At 37.1% G+C, this 19,093-nt stretch overlaps 1 long non-coding RNA gene across 1 annotated transcript; it reads right to left on the bottom strand.

The window, feature by feature from the left end:
- Nucleotides 1-823: 823 nt before the first annotated feature.
- Nucleotides 824-13,761, bottom strand: LOC138689167 (uncharacterized). The gene is made up of 2 exons (XR_011328018.1): nucleotides 7,461-13,761; nucleotides 824-6,918 (listed from the first exon to the last, which is right to left on the bottom strand). It is a non-coding gene; the product is annotated as an uncharacterized lncRNA (long non-coding RNA).
- Nucleotides 13,762-19,093: the final 5,332 nt, after the last annotated feature.

Genomic DNA, 19,093 nt, shown 5'->3' with positions numbered 1-19,093 from the left:
GGATAACAAAGACTTACAGAAAGACCCTCATCATTACAAGTGACCTGCAGAACTCAGTATTTTTTGTTTAAGAAAAGACTCTGAGAACTAACTTCATCATCATGTATAAGGATCATCACGGAAAGAAAATTATTAATATTTTGCAGGCTTTAGAATACTGGTCTGAAAAGAAAGAAAACAGAGCTAAACACATACAAATTAGACATCGGGGGAAAAAACCTTAACACCCCACATCACTTCTTAATAGTGGAGGTGATCCAGTTTAAATAGGGGACTGTCCACACTCTCTTGGTATTTTTGAACATTTTCCTCTCCAGACAACCCAATTTAGCTGAGTACAGTGCATTTTTAGAAAAGTTAATGGATTCAGGAAGGCATTAATGGTTGAAATATAGTATTAGCCTGCCCCATTTCCATTGTTCTCCATCCTTAAGTTTCCTAAAAAGTTACTAAATTTCAAGTTTTTTAAATTTAAGCAGTTCAGAATTGCTAAGACATTGTACTCATGTTACATTCTATTAACTCCTTTATCCAATACCACTTAGCCCGAATACAACATCTCAATAGCAAACTACGCCACTTACTTTATTTCCTTTGCTTCAATTAAAAAAAAAGTAACCTATAAAGTTCAAACCATAAAGACTCATGCTAGACTTGAAAATTCTTATGAGTGCACTCATAAGTCTAAACAGCAGACTCTTCATTCATTATCTTCCCCTTTGAATACTAGATGACTTTTCCATACCAAAGCATACAGATGCCAACCAGCCCCAGGTTCAGTACTTCCCTCCCCCCAACAAAACAACAACAACAACAACTGGCAAACAACAAAAAATGAGATTTATTTAGGTATTTGTTTTTAAAAGCTCCTGACAATTTTGATAGGTCTATTCAAGATCCTTACCCACTTCTCTCTTTGAATACTTCCGACTCAAACACAAATCAAATTTCAAATTGATAAACAAAAGAAATAAAAGGAACACATAGCCAAAAAGAGGAAGCATCATTGGAAATTGCATAGCAAACTGATACTCCAAATCTTGGAAAATTTTCATTTATTTCCTCACACATGGTCATTTAAAAGAAGATACATTTCAGTGCCTCTAATTATAAGGACTTTTGTTAATGTACAGTTGTCATTGGAAAACAGGAACAAAAAAAAGACCACGAGATTATTTCTATTTCCTCTGGTTTAGACCCTGACCATCTGCCATCATTACAGCTCAAAGTACATTTAATTTTCTTTCATAACCTTTGGCAACAAGAATCACTAACAGTATTTTAGTTGAAGAAACTTTTATAAAATATTACAATCAAATCAATTGCATTAACACATTTGAACCTCTAAGTTCACCACAGTGGAAAACACAATACTTCTTTATTATATCAGCTGTCTGGTCATATATAAATCATCTATAACTAAAACCAAAAGTATTGAGAGTACTATTTATCCAGAGTTAGCAAAAGGAATTATCTGACAGCTGAAAATGAAAAACCACTAATGAGCATTACAGTGTATTGAAAAGTTTAAACAATGTGATTAAGGAAACTTTTGCAATAATAAGGAGTGTATATGATTCTATTTTACCTTGCTAACAAAATTCCTCTGGGATTTCTTATTCTGTTATACAATAACTAAACTGGAATATTATATTAAACAAGTCTCACATTCTACCTGTATTCAGCATATATTTAAAATTAAGAGATAATGTTCTTTTCAGTGTATTGCACTTCAGTAAAGCATTTGTATTTTCACTCCAATTATTTGCCCAAAGCAATAAACAAAACAGAAGGAAAGTCAAAACCCCTAACTAATGCCTTGGCCATTTAGAGGCTTAAGAGATGCACTGTAAAGACATTTAAACCATCTTTCATAAAGTTTATTTTTAAGAGATGAAACAAGGAATTCTTTAGAAAGACTGAGTAGAAAACTCTGTGAAGGAGTACAGTGAAGAGATGGCAGAAAATAGTGCATTTACCATATCTCCTGCTGTAAGAAGCCAGTAACAAAGAAAAGCATGCAGTGTAATCCTTCAGGAAACAAACAACATTGAAAAGGAAAACTGCAGCACAGATAATAATTACGTTGCCTATACTGTTCGCTTAGTGATTACAGAATTAAAACCAAAACAAACAAACAAACAAAATCATTCAACATGTGTCTGGGAATAACGTGCAGATAAGAGTGAGCAGGATTTGTCACTTATGTTATTTGCTGTGGTCAGCAGTGATTAGACCCTACCAAGTAACCAAAATATTATCAAGATACACAAATTAGACCAGATGATTGTCACTGCAATGCAAGGTCTGACAGCAGCCCCACATATTTACCTAGAAAACACCACACTTGATAAATATCATATTCTCAAGTCATACAGAATTACAGTTTCTTTATATTTGCACTAAGCCTAGGTTTTAAACTTCATTTAAGTTCCTTATTTAATTTTATTTAGGGCACTATTTGCAAGTATTCAGTGATGAACAAAACATTCCAATAACTGCCTTTGCCTGGTACTGCCAACATGCCTTTTGCACCGTACCAACCAGCAGCTTCACTACATCTGAAGTAGAGACAATTACTTAATGTACTTAAAGCCAAAATCCTTGAATTTGAAGTTTTCCATAAATTTCTTCAGTATGTGTACAGCAATCTGCAAATCATTGGCAAGTATGCTGGCCATACAGCTTGCAATTTACTATTTATCAGTCAATAAACCCAGACATGCAAATTCTTTCTAGCAGAGTATAATGCCCTGGTAAGCTACCATTCCAAAGCATGAGGAAATTTTCAAACAAAACAAAGTACACACGGACAGAAATAGTATTTTCCAATCTCCAAACCATTAAAATTATTACCCAATACTACTTTAAATACTTAAGGTTCAGACTTGTATGCATCTGAATCGGCATATGCAGTCCATTTGCTTCCACAGAGTTATAACACAATGACACAAATATATAAAAATGCATCCAAATCTAGGTCTTCATTTTGCTCAGATTTTAAACTGCATTTAGACCCAGCCACAAGGAGGTCAAATTCATAGTTCTGTATTAACTGCTGTTGATGTCAAGTAGGTTGTCACAGGAATGTATGAGGGTGTAAGTTTATCCTACATTTCAAATTCATTTCAGCTAGACAAGGCAAACTAAAGTCTCAGACACTCCCCCCTTTACACTATTTCTGGTTTAATCACATCTCGACCTACAGCGCTTTTCTTCAAACTGTTCCTGGATTCAATACATTTCAAGTATAATCAATGGAGGAAATGAGATGAGAAAAGCATGTGTTGTGACCACTTGGTTTAGAAAACAATTTTCTCAATCTTGACAGTTCATGTTTCCAAGCAAGACAATTAAAAATCTCAAGAAGCCATAACTGTTGTTCCTAACATCATTGTGAGCACAACTAAGTTTTACTGGTTTGGTCATGTACATAGGCATAAAGAACCACACGTTCTCCACTTAGATGTTAAAAAAAAATGAACTATAAAACTCAAAAGAACCATTTAGCAATAAATTTACAAGTGGGACCTATGAGCTTAATTCCCAAATGCTCTACTTAGTTGCCAGTCAGCTCTGAAGGGTACCTGAATTCCCTGTGTATCTAAGTTTCCACAGGGCAAATTCCTAAGGCACTTGAATTCCAGCCTATCAATACTGCATATAAGTGGACCTTCTCCTTGCTGTATTCTGTATGAAAAAAGACTAACCTGCCTTGGTTGTTTAACGAAGTCAGGCATCTGAATCCTTAACAAAGTGGAATCTTAAGCCCATTGTTTTCTTCGGCACTTTCTATTTGCTGGTTAAAGCAATTCGGTAAGCAGGCTACTGCGGATCCCAGTTTAGGGCACTGGGTATTTTTTCTATATGGTACAACGAAAATTGAGATGCTTAAGATTAGACTCCCCATGTCAAAATAAAGAAATGTGAGGTGACTATTTCCAGCATCATCACTGGAAAAAGGACAGTATATTATGTTGTGCTTTAAGACGTAAGCAATGGGAACTATGATGCTGAAAGAACAGCCCACTGTGTAACCTAGCTTTTTTGACATTCTCAGGCTTTGGTCTTCCCTTCCCTGTAGGCCTCCCATGCTTCTGTTTAACATCAAATTTTGCTCTCTTTACGAACAGTTATAAATACAGGTATATAGCTAAGAACCCAAAACACGGTTAAGAACCTAAAGAAACTTGAATGCTATTCAAACTTCAACAGGCTTTTAGATATTCTGATAAAAGAATCTGCAATGTTATGAGGTGACCAAGGATGAATAACTTTATCATTACAAAAGACGAGTTGTGTGGCAGTCACATTACGCAAAGACATTGAACCAATCAAGAATAGAAAATGAGCACAAGGTAGAAAATTTTTAGAATTAGGCTAATACTACAATTCCCGTGCTGTCACTATAATGATGGAGAGCAGCAGAAGAATATTCATTCTAGTAATGCCTTTCCTAGACTAATAGGAAAAAAAGTATTCTAATGTTGAAAATTAACATCCTGCCCTAGTGCAGTCAGAGAAATATTTTGCAAAACAAAATGTCAGAGTTGCAGCAGTTCCAGAAGGACATTTTCTTATTCGCCAGAGAATTGAGGCTGGTAATAATGATAATAATTTTTACTATCGTAACAACAACAACATTTCATACCGAATAAGCTGGGATGCTTTGTGCCCTCACAGAAACGCACGAAACCCCATAGTCTTAATGTTTGATTCTGAATATGTCTGTCAGGAAACAAGCGCAAGCCTTCAGCAGCCGCGGCTGCCTGATTAGTCTCACAGTCACTCCAAGGAGCTATCAGCTTCTCAGCGTGAAGTTCTCCTGCATCACTGCTCCAAGCCTTTAGGCAAAGGATTCTAATAATGAGTCACAGTGCCGTGACTGAGGCCACACTTCTGCTCTGGTGAGCTGCTTGCTGAGAGGGACTGCATGCTCCCTCATTATCATTTTACAGCTTTTTTTCTTTTTTTATTTGTTCTTTTGTATTCCTTTTCCTTCCTCCAAACGCTTGGTGCATTTCAGTGAGAGTACTTAGTGCTACCACCAGGACAGAAGCCATATGCTCATGTTTAATAACCTTCTGGTGTGAGGTAGTCATAAAACTTAAGATAAGGCAGAGTATTATGCAGAAGAGTAAGATAAGATACAGTCTTCTATCACATCCTAATAAACAGACGTAGACATCCTCTTTGCAACCAACAGAGGTTACAAAGGTAAAATATTTTACATGTTTCTCTTTTATTAATGCTATTATGCAGAATTAAAAATAAACAAACAAAAAAGGTGACTCCACCCTAGCAGGTAGGATAAAAAAAAGATTTTTTTTTTATCCCCCTACCTATATTCTTATGCACCATTGGGAAGGCCAATTCCTTCAGAATTTGATGAATGTTACTTAAGCCAAAATGTAGCTACATCAGTTACACCTTCCACGCACACAAAGTGGTACTAATTTGCCATTTACTAATTGCCTGGCAACATCCAATTCAACAAACATCCTGGATGAACTTGCCACCGGACTTAAAATTTTTCATGCTATTATGCCACTCCAATAAAATGCCCCACCATTTTGGGACATACCTAGATTACATGCAGTGCCATGTGGTTTTGCCACAACTCTTTCTTGTTCATTCTTCGTGTAGCTACAAACTTTTTGTTATTTCAATGTTCTTTACATAAGGTCTAGATCTACCTGAGTGCTAGCAAACTTTATCATTACTTCTCTAGAGAGGAAGCATGATAGTAAAAAAAATGAAAGATTTCAAATATATGCACATACAGTTCTGCTCAACTGAATCCCCAAAAGACACAGGGAAATGTAGAAGTGACTCCAGAGCATATAGAAAACAGACAGCATGACTACTCTGTCATGTCAGGAACGCTGAAGTTGCCTTACAGATACTCTATCTATACGTTTAAAACTAAATGGAGAGAGGAGCTACAAACAACCCTCTACAGAGCTATGTACTTATATAAACACACACCTTATTATTACATTATGAGATACTAAAAAAGAAATCCAGTGAGAGTAAAAGATGGGAACTTCAATAAAATTGCGGTAACCATTTTCTATTTTATCAAGAGTTACATGCAGTAGCTTCTGTACAGGATTAGAATAACCTGAAAACCGAACTGACCGACTGACTGTATGCTCAGATCCGTTGCAGAGTCAAACATCCATGCAAAGTACACCGCTAATCTGAAAAAAGGCCAGTGAAGCTCTCCAAGTTCATCTCCAGCTTTTACCTTATGACAAAATTTTCTGAAAACAATTTTTTTCAGAACTATACATGTGGAACTTTCACATACACGGTCTGTCTTTGATCATTCTTCTCTCTTTTTTGCATTTGTAATTTTTGGTGTCCTGGCAATTAGGCAAGAATAAGGCAAAAAACACTCAACTCCCTTACAATAATGGCAAAGGCTGCAAGTCTTTTCCTTGATTTGCCAGCTAAGCAGAAAAAAAAAAAAATTTAAAAGGAGGGCACACATTAGAATTTGCATATTTTCTCTTACATAGACCCTATCAGCACTGTTACTGGAAAGAATAAAAAAAAAAAAACAAACATGAGAGGAGAGTGTTAGAAATAAAAAAAGCTTAAGTTAGCGATGATCTCAAACGAGCAGTATTTTTGTGTAATCAAAGAACAGCAGCACTACAGAAACACTGAATATGACAGCACAACCTCACATCTCCCCTAATTTTACATGATTGGAAACCTCAGGTGTTTCAATCATGCATCTTTCCTTGGGACATAGATACCTTCAAATCAATCAAGCTTACTTAAGCTGACTTTTAACTGCATAGTTCAGATGGATCTTAGCATGTTCCAAATACATTAATATTTTCTCCACTTTTAACATACACTGCGACTCCACTCTGCTGTCACAATATTAGCAGCATCCCAGTTGTCCTGGTTTCAGCTGGGATAGAGTTAACTGTCTTCCTAGTAGCTGGTACAGTGCTATGTTTTGAGTTCAGTATGTGAAGAATGTTGGTAACACTGATGTTTTCAGTTGTTGCTCAGTAGTGTTTAGACTATAGTCAAGGATTTTTCAGCTTCTCATGCCCAGCCAGGGCACCTGACCCAAACTGGCCAACAGTGTATTCCATACCATGTGACGTCCCATCTAGTTTAGGAACTGGGAAGTGGGGGGCAGGGATTCGCCGCTCGGGGACTGGCTGGGTGTCCGTCGGCGGGTGGTGAGCAATTGCCCTGCGCATCATTTGTACATTCCAATCCTTTTATTACTACTGTTGTCATCTTATTAGTGTTATCATTATTATTATTATTAGTTTCTTCTTTTCTGTTCTATTAAACCGTTCTTATCTCAACCCAGGAGTTTTACTTCTTTTCCTGATTTTCTCCCCCATCCCACTGGATAGGGGGGGAGTGAGTGAGCGGCTGCGTGGTGCTTAGTTGCTGGCTGGGGTTAAACCACGACACCAGTGAACTAGTTTAAAGATAGCTCAGGTGTACCTACGTAAGCTGCAGTCACAGAAGCCATTAAACTGTAAATATGCTTGTACCCATGACATTTCCCTTTTTTCTTCACTTGGATATCAAGCATACTTTCAAACTTGCACCACATGGCAGTGGGCTAAAGGGAGTAAGCTTCACAGATAGCAAACGTAAGAAAGCAAAATCAAATGCCTGTGGGGAAAAAGCCTTGAAACAATGAGGCTGTGAAAAAGTCAGTCAATGCCGAATGTGCCTGTGCTACACTGACAGTGCTACAACATTGGTATTTTCAGTATGACTTTTCTCATGTTATCTATATAGCATTAAAAGGAAGAAATATGAGGAAAATGTTAGCTGAAAAAGATGTGATGATCTTGGTAAGTCTTCCACCCCACATCTGTGAGAACATGTAGGTCTGCAAGGAGCACAGCTGGACCATGAAATTCAGAGCTTCATTTAAATTCACACTCTCTTTATGGTATTTTCAATTAAGTTTGAGAAAAGGATATGCTCTTACATGGCATTTTGACATTTCAAACAAGTATTATTTGAAAAAGCCACTATCAGAAAAATAGAAAGAATGCAACACAGAAGAAAAAAAGATTATCCAACTTTCTACTGAAGGACTCTGCTGCAGACATTGAAGTGAAAAAATCACCTTTCTGTTGTCTTGAAAACAGGTTTTCCAAAGATGAGAACTCTCCCAACAACTCTTCCATTCATTTACTTTTCACAGATTTCAGGGATCCTCATCTCTCTTCAAACATGGCTGCTTTCACTGTCACTACTCCTGGTGATGCATCATTCTCATATAAACATAGCTACACAATAAATAAAGCTTAATCTTTCTCCTGCTCCTTGAGTTTTCTGATTTTTTTTTTAAATAACAAATAGTTCAGGTGACAATGCATTTCTGAAAGTCAAAACAAATGCAGGTTTTGAAGCTTTTTAAGAATGTTACCAAGCCATCTACTTGGTTGGAAATATATTTAAATTAGGTAGCATTGAAAATTCTATAAAAACAAGTAACTTAATAAAGTCAAATGTAAACCCTCATGATGGGTTTTTCTTAACCTCAAAAGACTGTTACTTGGCTTTTGATTTTTTTTTTTTAAGTAAACTGACCATTTATCCTCATCCTGAGAAGCTGTGTGACTTAATTGCAGTGGATTTCCTCTAAATTTAACTTTATGTCCCTAAGAGAATTATGTGGTACAATTCTGTGTAAAATTACAGTTAACTTATTCACTAAAGGATTCTTGTATTCTTTAAGACTGATGTGCTGTGAGCCATTACAGGCTAAACTAAGTTGACAGACTCTATTAAAGCGCAGTACTGTCATGGAAATTGTGATCTTAACACAAGTGCATGTGACGGATACCAATTACTTTGCTCTTTTTCATAAAAAGTCTGCATGACATAGGAGTTATTATGAATGACTGATAAGATCACTGAATCCTTTACATCATGATTTTCAAACATGATTCATCCTTCATCACAGAGTAAGCACAACTGCTTATCTATCACATTATGACCTGTTGTATGCAGGAGAGGCAGATTAAGCCAGTCACCTCCTAACCAAAGTTACTATGAGATTGTGCTAATTGTCACTTATGGAAACTGGCATCTTTCTTCATGACAGTAGAAGTATGCTTAATAATCTTAACATCTCCTGTTCAGAAGCATTAACTTATTAGATGAGAGTCTTTTCCAGAAAGCAATTATTTTAATCAATGCTAAATCATATAAGTTATCATCCCTTAATAATTGTCTTTAAAAGCAATTAACTAGACAGTTGTTTCTAAACACCCTAAGATCAGTGCTGCACTGAAAAGGAGGGTACTACTTGTTCAGTGTGCCACTTATTGAGAAAACTCCGTTTTCAGTAGTTCAGAAGCAGGAAAAAATATATATGTAAACGCATTTAGAAACAAAGGAAACACTGTAAAAATTAAATGCCTTCATCACAATTCAGAAAACTGTAGAAGAGATTCTTCTGCTTCTCTGTACTTAAAACACAGCAAATACCAAGGTCACGTTCTAGGTTGATTTACTTACGAATAAAGATAAATGCCAACTGAATAGCAATCATGGGACTCACTCCTTCCTGAGTTAAGCAGCTGTTTAACTGTTGGCTGTTATCTAACAAAATAAATGAAGGACTTCAAGAAATTAAAATTTTAGTTTTATTACCAATGAAGAACTGAAAACCTCAGGAAGTTTTCACTCCACGCTGCTGATGGGTGATTCCTGAAGATTTGGCTTCATTAAGCTGTTGTTTGGCAATTATTGTCTGATTTACAAGAAGTTATAAAGCCCAAAACATAGTTAAGTCTCTGACTTGTAAGGAATAACTTGGGTATTCAGAAAAATGCATTGGAGTGAGAATGCATAAGCTTGGTCATCCTACACAGCCCACAAAGTTAGATTCAGGAGTCACTGTTTAGAATCTCGGCCATAAGCTACATCTGTAATTGCAAGAGGGCCCCAGCGCATACTTCAAAACGCATATGTGAAAAACCAAACAAATCACAATTCTACCAAATTACATAAATTTACAATTATCCAATAAATCAAAGGTTTGAGCAATGAGAGTGGCATGGCACTCAACTATACGTATTGTCCTCCTATAAACGCATATAAACCAAATGCTGACTCGAGTCATGAACATTCATTAATATCCATAAAGCACTTCTTATGTTTTAGAAATGATTAAACTAGCCAAAATGGTCATATGACATATGATCAGTGTTCACTTGAGGATTTTCAGGGGTTTCCTCTGGTGGGTTGTTTTTTGGGGTTTAGTTTAAGGTTTTCTGGTTTTTTTAAATGCTTACAAAATAAACAGATTTTTACATTGCTGGTTTTCCTTCACATATTACAAAACACTTATTAATCTTAAAAATGAATTCACAATAGTCCATTTAAAGATAATCCTCTACACAAGCTTCTTCTGAAGACTCAGTTCATCTAAATACAAATTTGCAAGATAAAGCCAGAAATCTTTTGAAAAAAAAAGAAAAAAAAACAGAAAAAAAACCACTCAGAAAACCTTCTTGTATGTTCTGTGCTCCAACGCGTTAGAAATACTGTAAGAACATTCCCTCAGTATCTTTACTGTGCTCCCCATGCACTTGTGGCTATAGTCAAAAGACTTAAAAGAAGTTTTTAAGAAAAACGAATTAACCAAATTTCCTATAGTATTAAGTAGATGGAAAAATAATACTACAGCTGTGCCTGTTAGAACCACAAGAGAATTCTTCTTCCCACGATAAATTAGCAGGTTTTTGGTATAATGAAAAATGTATTAGGAAATATTTTCAATTCTCTGAAACAAGTTAGTACTTACTCTCCTCCTGCCCAGTAGCAGAAAACATACCAGCTCACAGTTGTTCACAGCAGGTTTTCAGTGGCACAGTCACATATCAACATTTTGCTCATAAACGCTTAAGTACATTGCAAATACGCAAACATTTAAAAACTGTGACTATTTAAATAAACTTTCTCCCTTACAGCTCTACTAGACTCTCTGCGTGTAACAGATTCTTTAAAAGAGAACAAGACAGCCATCTAGAGGGCAAGAAGAATAAACGATCTTTAGATCACAAGGGAACACTGAATGACCAATTCACTCACTGTAAGCCAGAAAAAAACCCGGCCAAATAGATGTGAATCTAAGTAAAAAGGATCCACATTACTGTTACCCACCAGGGAGTTTATTTTTACTTGGTATTTCAACATAACTCACTTAATCAATAACCCTGAACTGCAACAGTGACAGTTTTCTCCTTTTAGGATGATAACTTACACAGAAAGTACGTATTTTTATAAAAGCAAAATGTTTTTCACTGTATGGCACAGAAGCCTAAAAAATTAAAAGCACTGATCCATAATTAGGTGTAAGGATGTCAGTTATGTCTAGCTTCTTAACTACATTACTGTACTCGTCATTTCCTTCTCCCATACTGACTGGCTCTGGTGTACAACAACACACAGCACAAAAAGGCAGGTAAACTAGCAGTGAGCCTCCTCACTACAGCATCATAAAACAGCATTTATGGCCATAACGCCCATAGCAGTTCATAACTGATAAGTTCTATGCCTTACTATGAAGGTTTACAAGTGGGAGTTCTAAATGGAGCATCTTTAGAAGTAGCTATTTCTTGGTACATCAGAGAATTGGATATATTTGGGAATTACAGCCCAGTAGGAAAGGATTCTGGCTAATTCTTACTGTTTACTCAGATCAATTCCTGGCAATGGGAAAGCTTAATGCAGTTCTATTAGTGTAGGTGTTTCAGAACAGATGTTACAGATGAAGAAAAATGTGCAGAAGAACTGAAGTATCATTTGAAGAAAGTACAGAGAAAGATCTAGTTTCTAGAGTTTTGATTCAGATTGGGCAGAGGGAAGATCGTGGGACAAAACAAATAATTAATCAGCAATGCTTTTTTCTCTCTCTGGACCGATCGATTTCCTTTTGGTAGTCTCATTTTCTACCCTACCAGAGATCTAACTGTTCTTAACGTAGCAAGTCCACTGTGACCACTGCAGGCCATCTCTTAAGCCTACTGTGGCTACCTGGCATATTTTTCATCGTATAGGGACAAATGCATACAAAATTCTCTCACATCTCTTGCCATTTCCACAATATGGAGTAAAGGTCTTGAGTTGTGAGTCAGGAATTGAGGGGTGCACGTGGTGTGGAGGAACATTTAATTCTACTGTATACTGATTTAGGAAAAAAGTCTACAGAATACTGGTCACACTGAAGTACCTCATCCCCTAGATTTCTGTATGACCCTGAGACATTTAACACCTTCCCTTTGTTTCATATCTGACATGAAGAGCAGATGGCCTGCTTACTGACACCAGCAAGATACAAACTTTTAACTAAATCCAAAAGTGTTCTTTAAAAGATTCTTTACACTGGTCTTCTAATGATGACCTCTTCCCTAGTTTTGCAATGGTTTCAACAGGATTTTCGATCACTGGTGTAGCTATAAAAAGCAAGACACCTCCTCCTAACCCCATTATGATGAAAGCTTTAAATTTTATTATTCATTTTTAATGGGAAGAAGTTAAACTCCCTCAGGAATCATAAAAGGTAGGTTTTTGATCTATCAGCTAATGGAAGGTTGCTACAGAGTCATGCCTTCAGCAGACAGTCTGAGGAAGGGTATACCTTGTACTTGGATGACAAGAGAAAGACAGATGTTGCCCATCATTATTTTGAAAAAAAAAAATTATTTCATTTTAAACAAGACTATTTTAGGGGTTCCTCTGTTTGGTTTTTGGTGTTGGTTTGTTGGGTTTTTTTCTTAATCTCTTATCAGTCTTTGAATAGTATTTAAAAAATCATGTACCATCAACCAAAATTACAAGCTCAGACCAAGACACTGTCTTAAGATAATTGTCTGTTTAACATTTAGATCATCCTACACAAAGGTAACATTTCTGTTCATCACTCTGTAGTTAAAAATTGTAATATAACCCCTGCTCTACACAGTGTCATTTTTGAAAAGCCATTAACATCAGTATTTGCATCAAATACCATAAAGGTTATATATATATATATTAAAAAAAGGGGGAGGGAAGACTGCAAATCAGATCACCTTCCAGGTCAAAAAACTGTCTGGCCTAGCACCTGGTTGATCTTCAAATGAGATTTCAAAACCTGATGAGTGACTGCAACAGCTCAGAAGATGGCTCTGAACTATGAGTTCAGCCTAGGAGCATGTTTTTATCCCAGTGAGTTCCAGCTAACAGGTATGTGTTGGCGTGTGACAAAAGCTAGCCTCGAGACACTGGGGATTGGAAGTGTGACACATGGAGGCTCACAGAATTTTTGAAAAGTGAATGTGCTTACAGGGAAGTGAGATTTTTTCCTTGCTTTCATTGGTAATCAAAATTATCAGTCTCCCAAAACACAATTATATAGGCTTATAAATGCAAATATTTCCTTTTTGCTTTCCTGTTACAGATTTCAGATAAAGAATAAGCAGCTGACAGCCTGAAAGACATTGGGGAGTGTGGGGGGGTAGACACAACATCAACAATAAAAACTCTATTGCAAAAATCAAAGTGAGAAGCAAGATGTGGACAGACTGGAATAGTTTCACCTCTCAAGGTAGGAAAGAAAATGGAACATAAAAGAATCAACAGCTGTGAGACAGGGAGCCAAAGGAACCTTAGTAGATATAGTAGATATATGGATGTAGATAGGAACTGTTTAATAATTATCTAGCTTATAATGAAGTTAAAGAAATTTCAATAGAGGTAGACATGGCCCAAGGAGATGAGAAGTGATGCTTAACGTTTGCATTGTTGAGGCTGGTTGGGACAGGAGATAGTCCCTGATAAGAAGCAGCAGTCGACCCCAAGAACCAGCCAAGACCGGCCTTGTGATTTGGATAAATGCCAAGGAGCAACTGAGTCTGTGCAGTGACAGAAGGTTAAGAGTTCACCGCGAAGAAGACATACAGCCTTCATCTTCACGACCACCATAAGGACGCACTGTGCAAGCGCAGTTGAGAGGAGACTATGGAAATGGCTTCCTGGAGCTAATTTTAATATGAAGCGGGGATAGGTAATGCCTATGTATAGGCGTATTGCGAAACTCTATGTATATGTAACATTTGACTGTATAAATTTAAAGCGAACTGCTGAGTCAGGCACGCACAACTTTGGTGGGACTACCCCCCGTGCTGCCCAGTGCTGAATGAACATACCTACTTTACAATCTCACTGATTGTGGAGTCTGTTTCCACACGTCAGCTGCCTAATTTACAAATTTGCCACTTTTTAATCAAATTAAGTCCTACCTTAGGATTGCAACACACTTCAAAAGAAGAGTTAATTCACCTCCAGACAATTCCGTTATGAAAGTGAAGTGTGTAACTTCAGGTATTTGTACTTGCTAGAACTAAATATGAAAACCCTATTAAAAAGGCTGCATGAGTTCTAGGTCTACGTAAAAAAAAAAGTTTATCTCCTGAAGCTGAGCTCTGTTCCTGAACTTGGAATATTGTTTATTTTGCCATGAAAAGAAAACAGCTTCAGAAAAGTCACAATTCAGATTCTTTAGTCTGGATCTTGCAAATACCTCACTCTTCAAAGGCCTCCGCTGTGCCTCCAGCATTTTCCTAACCTGCTGTTTAAACACAGATTTATTTTAATTGGTCCTTTACCTCCTGAATGGTCCCAGCTGCTTTTCTTCACTTGGCCTCACCAGGTGTCTGAGAGGTAAATCAGGGTAATTAGTTCTGAATTACCTAGCTGATTGCTGAAAAAAGTGACATTATCTAAGGTAAAAAAGGAGGAAGGGAAGTTAGAATCTTCTAACATAACACACAAATAAAGGACAGAAAGGAAGAGGGCAGCCAGGACAGTCTTTTGTCCTTCATCTCCTTCATCAAGTCCACAAGGCTAGCAAATGTGGTCGTACTCCCTGCTACCAAGGACAAATTAGTTGCTCACAAACCTAATTAGCAAGCCTAATTTTGTAACAATTAACTATCCAGTAGCACTCACTGACTGCAGCCTCAGTAATCTGAAGAACATGACCACCAGCAAAAGAGAGAAAGCAGCAAACCAGCCTTTAGGAGGTTTAATCAGCTCTGAACCTATTTTCTCTGTAACAAACTACAAAAACCTTTACATATTTGGTCTGGCTTAGCTTGGACTGATTTATTAATGCTAGCTGTGAATGTACTTCTATAGAATTTTGTGTTTATGTTGTAAAAGTGTCTTAGCTAAGTAAATGGCAACAAAAAAAGACAGAAAATGTATTCGCATACAGTCGGTACTGTTATAATCCAAGCTGGAACTTTTGAAGACCCAGTGTCACATTTTGTATTTTATTGTATTTTGGTGGGTTTTGTTGTTGCTGTATGTATGTGTTGTATTTTCAACTACAACCCAGAACAAAGGTCTGTTTTAAAGAGTCTGCTGCTTATTTACTCAAATCAAATTTGTCATCCCAGAGCCCATGTGAACGCATTTTCAGGATACCTCTTAGACTGGATGAAGAAATGATATACAATTAGTAACTGTAAGACAGTAACCAGGTTCTGAGGCTGCTGAGCAAATTGTTTTAAAGCCAAGTCTTTCTGTACTTGCACCAACCGTGATTACAGAGAAAGGCTGCTGTGGCACAAGCCTAGTGACTATGCTACTTTTCCTAGTCGACTTGAAGTATCCTACTCAGTAATTGCTTTTGATTGTTTAGTATGTTACTCAATCATTCTGTGTATGTACAGACTGGGAATAATGAGCAATCTATTTGTCACCTGGGACAATACTGGGAAATTGTCAGCATTAATTACATTATCAAATTTTAAATGGTCTATTGTTTCGGTGACAAGTTCTATAAATAGAAATAGCATTTGTTTAAAGGGCATGGCTAACAGCGTCAAACAGCAAGCACTCAATACTTTCTGTGTAGTTCAGTTCTGAAGAAACATACACCAGATAGACTATATTTCAGATTCTTTTCCTCCCCATCTGTTTTCTCCTCCATTCCATAGAACTTTTACAGTGGGAGTGGGGAGGAGGGACAAGTTAAGATCCTCAGCTGTGCTCAGTTAACACTGAAGACAAGTGAAAAATAACTACAAAAGGCTACACAAGTAATTCAATAACTGCAGAAGTAATCCCAATCCAGGCACACACAGTTTGGAATGCTGTCATGACACATGGAAGTCCTCCCCTAATACCTGGACCTAGGAACCGATCATGATGGCATGTGTTCAAGAGTATCCAGAGGGAAATGTTTTCTAAATGATGCACAGAAGTCTTTAGCCCAGTAAACAGTCAATATTCATGCCATGCAAAGGACTGAGGTGTTGTGGATATTTGTTCATTAAAGTGAAGGAAGTGCTTTGCAATTTGTATTATCACTAAATATTTAGGGTTTTGGTTGTGGGGGTTTGGGTGTTTGGGCTTTTTTCATTTGATACAGCTCAGATCTTCTTTCTGGGATCAATGCTGTCCCAGCAACAATGAAAAATAAAACAGTAGTACCTTTATTTACATTTCTCAAATACCATGAAAACCGTTCCCAGGCAGGACCCAATCAATGTTAAAGACTCAAACTATGCTACTCTGCTTGAAGCTACAAAAGAATTTTTTTTAAGAAACCAAGAAATTAGTAGCGTAACAAAGTAGCTAAAAATGATGTTGCACTTTTTGATATATATGAATTGCATAGCTGTGGATGTACAGTAAGTGCCTAACATAATGACATAATGAGTCATGACTGGAGCTGGAAGGCTTATTTGCCCTTAAGTGACACAAAACCAGGGAATTAACATCAAAGTAGCTTACATCCAATATAAGATACCTTGTTTCACTTCACAGCAGGTTTTTAAACTCAACTGTTAAATGATGGAATATTGATCTATTCCTCTGTGAAATAATGAAACTTGAATTTTTCAAAAGCACATCTTATTTGCTGTTTCAGTGACATTTCTTTTCATGCTGAATATATTATATTGTTATAAATTCTTTAACTAATATTTCACCCCAAACACAACCATCTGGAAGGTGAATCACAGAAACAAAACATTAGCTGCTTATGCCCAGAAAAATTACAGTTTTCAAAACAAATATCAGAGCTGAGTGCAAAGGCGGAAAATATCCAAATTGCAAAGTAGCAACTTTGACTTCTATTTAGAACCACAAAAATGCTTGTACTTAAAAAAAACTCTTATACTCAAAAAACCAATCTACCTCCCAACTAAAATTGGAAAAAACTTACAAATTTAAACAAAATCATACCGAGACTATGCAATCTTCTCTGTGATATGGCTCACCTTCCTAGTTTTACAAGGTCTGCATTTTTATAATGGTGCCATTAATAAAGCTGTCCACCTGGAGATACACAGACACCTACTAGCACCGTCTGTACATGGATTTCAGACCATACCCAGAAAACAAGCTCGGGTTAATTAAAAACAAAGAAATTGACATTTCTTTCCTTCTCATGCTTAAGGGATACCTGTTTACACATTAAGACCAAACTGGGCAGCAACATAGAGCTTTGAAGCTCAGGAGCTGTGAAGAATGGCAAGTGATTCTTAGATCCAGGCAAAAATGGAGCTAATATAGCCATATGGTAAGATAAGCTTAGCAGATTTGCTTGGTTCCCAGTAAAATTAGACAATCTAACCTCTAAAACTACGAAGTCAGTTAAAACAGAGATATACACCTTATTTTGCCTTCAATTTAAAAACATTATATACACGTTTACACGAATATGAAGCTTTATTCTTAATGGTAATCAGGCATTTTGCTTACATACCTCACATTCCCTCAGAGAATAATACCAAACCGCTTACAGAGAGAAAAAAACATTTTTCTCACTATTTTTAAACACATTTCACGCTACAGACCACACATCTATGCCTGGTGGTCCTACCACCGATCTCTCTTCAGTGACATTGTATTCTGAACCTCATATATACTGCAAATTAGAAAATGTTTCATCTGTTGCTTATGCTCTTCAGCTAGCAGTTAGAAATATTTTGCAGCATCACAGAGCTGCTGGATGTACAGAGCCCCCGAACGTCATCATGTCCAGTATTCTGCAGCATCACAGAGCTGTTGGATGTACAGAGCCCCTGAACGTCCTCATGTCCAACCGCCCCCTCAAAGCCATCGCCAGCGCTAGATCAGGTCAGCCCTAGCTTTTTCTAGCTGAAGGTTGAAAACATCAGAGGATGGAGACCCATAACTCTCTGGGTAACCTGTTCCAAGTACTTGCATCACCTTCTCAGCGAAGACTTTTTTCCTTAGTATCTAATCTGATACTGCAACTTGATGTCACTCTCCCTTATCATACCATCAGCCACTATCAAGAGTAGCTTGGCTCTGTCATCTCTGTACCTCCGCTTTGATGGTCCATTTACACACACATGGTGAGAACAAATGCTGAAGTTAAAAAGGATACACATAGTTGCAAAACCGAGGTGAATAGTCATATTGGAAATAAGGAAACATAGTAATAGTTCTAGACATGAAAAAATACTCTGTTCACAACACAGAGGAAAAAATCTAACGTGATGGATCTTGGGCAAAAAACATTTACTCTGCGCTTGAACGAACCAACAGGAGGACAAAATCCTATTTATCCAGACAACATAAGAGAATTTTACCAAATGTAAGTTGACTCAAAAAACACTCCAGCATTCAGAAAAGGCACCTCTAGAACTCCTTTTTAAAGGATACTTCTCTCCTGCTACCCATTTCCAACTCTCCAGGTAGAAACCAGTGCTGGGAAGGCAAAGCATAATGCGAAAAGGAAAGGAAGGGAGAAGATGGCCACATACACAGTAGCAGGAGCCAGTGGAAACGTCAAGTAAGAAAAAAATAAAAGAAAATGCTTTACCTGGGATCCAGCAACAGCATTTGACAAAACAGAAAAGTTTAAAGACAGTTTTTCCTCAGCTGCTCTTTTCTAAAAAGTTAAGCCAGCCTTCAAGGAAAAACTACAAACACCTCTGAACTCGTCCTGGTGTGCAGCAGCACGAGGATGTATGTCCGTCCCAAGTAAGACCTACCTGAGACATGAAGTGAAGAAGATGGCTTTGGGAAAGGCAACTTTTGTTTTTTTTAAATCTCGCAG

The sequence above is a fragment of the Haliaeetus albicilla genome, chromosome 16 (assembly GCF_947461875.1).
Source record: "Haliaeetus albicilla chromosome 16, bHalAlb1.1, whole genome shotgun sequence".
NCBI classification, from domain to species: domain Eukaryota; kingdom Metazoa; phylum Chordata; class Aves; order Accipitriformes; family Accipitridae; genus Haliaeetus; species Haliaeetus albicilla.
Note: the sequence above shows the minus strand (reverse complement) of the source record. Positions and strands in the feature narration are given on the sequence as shown.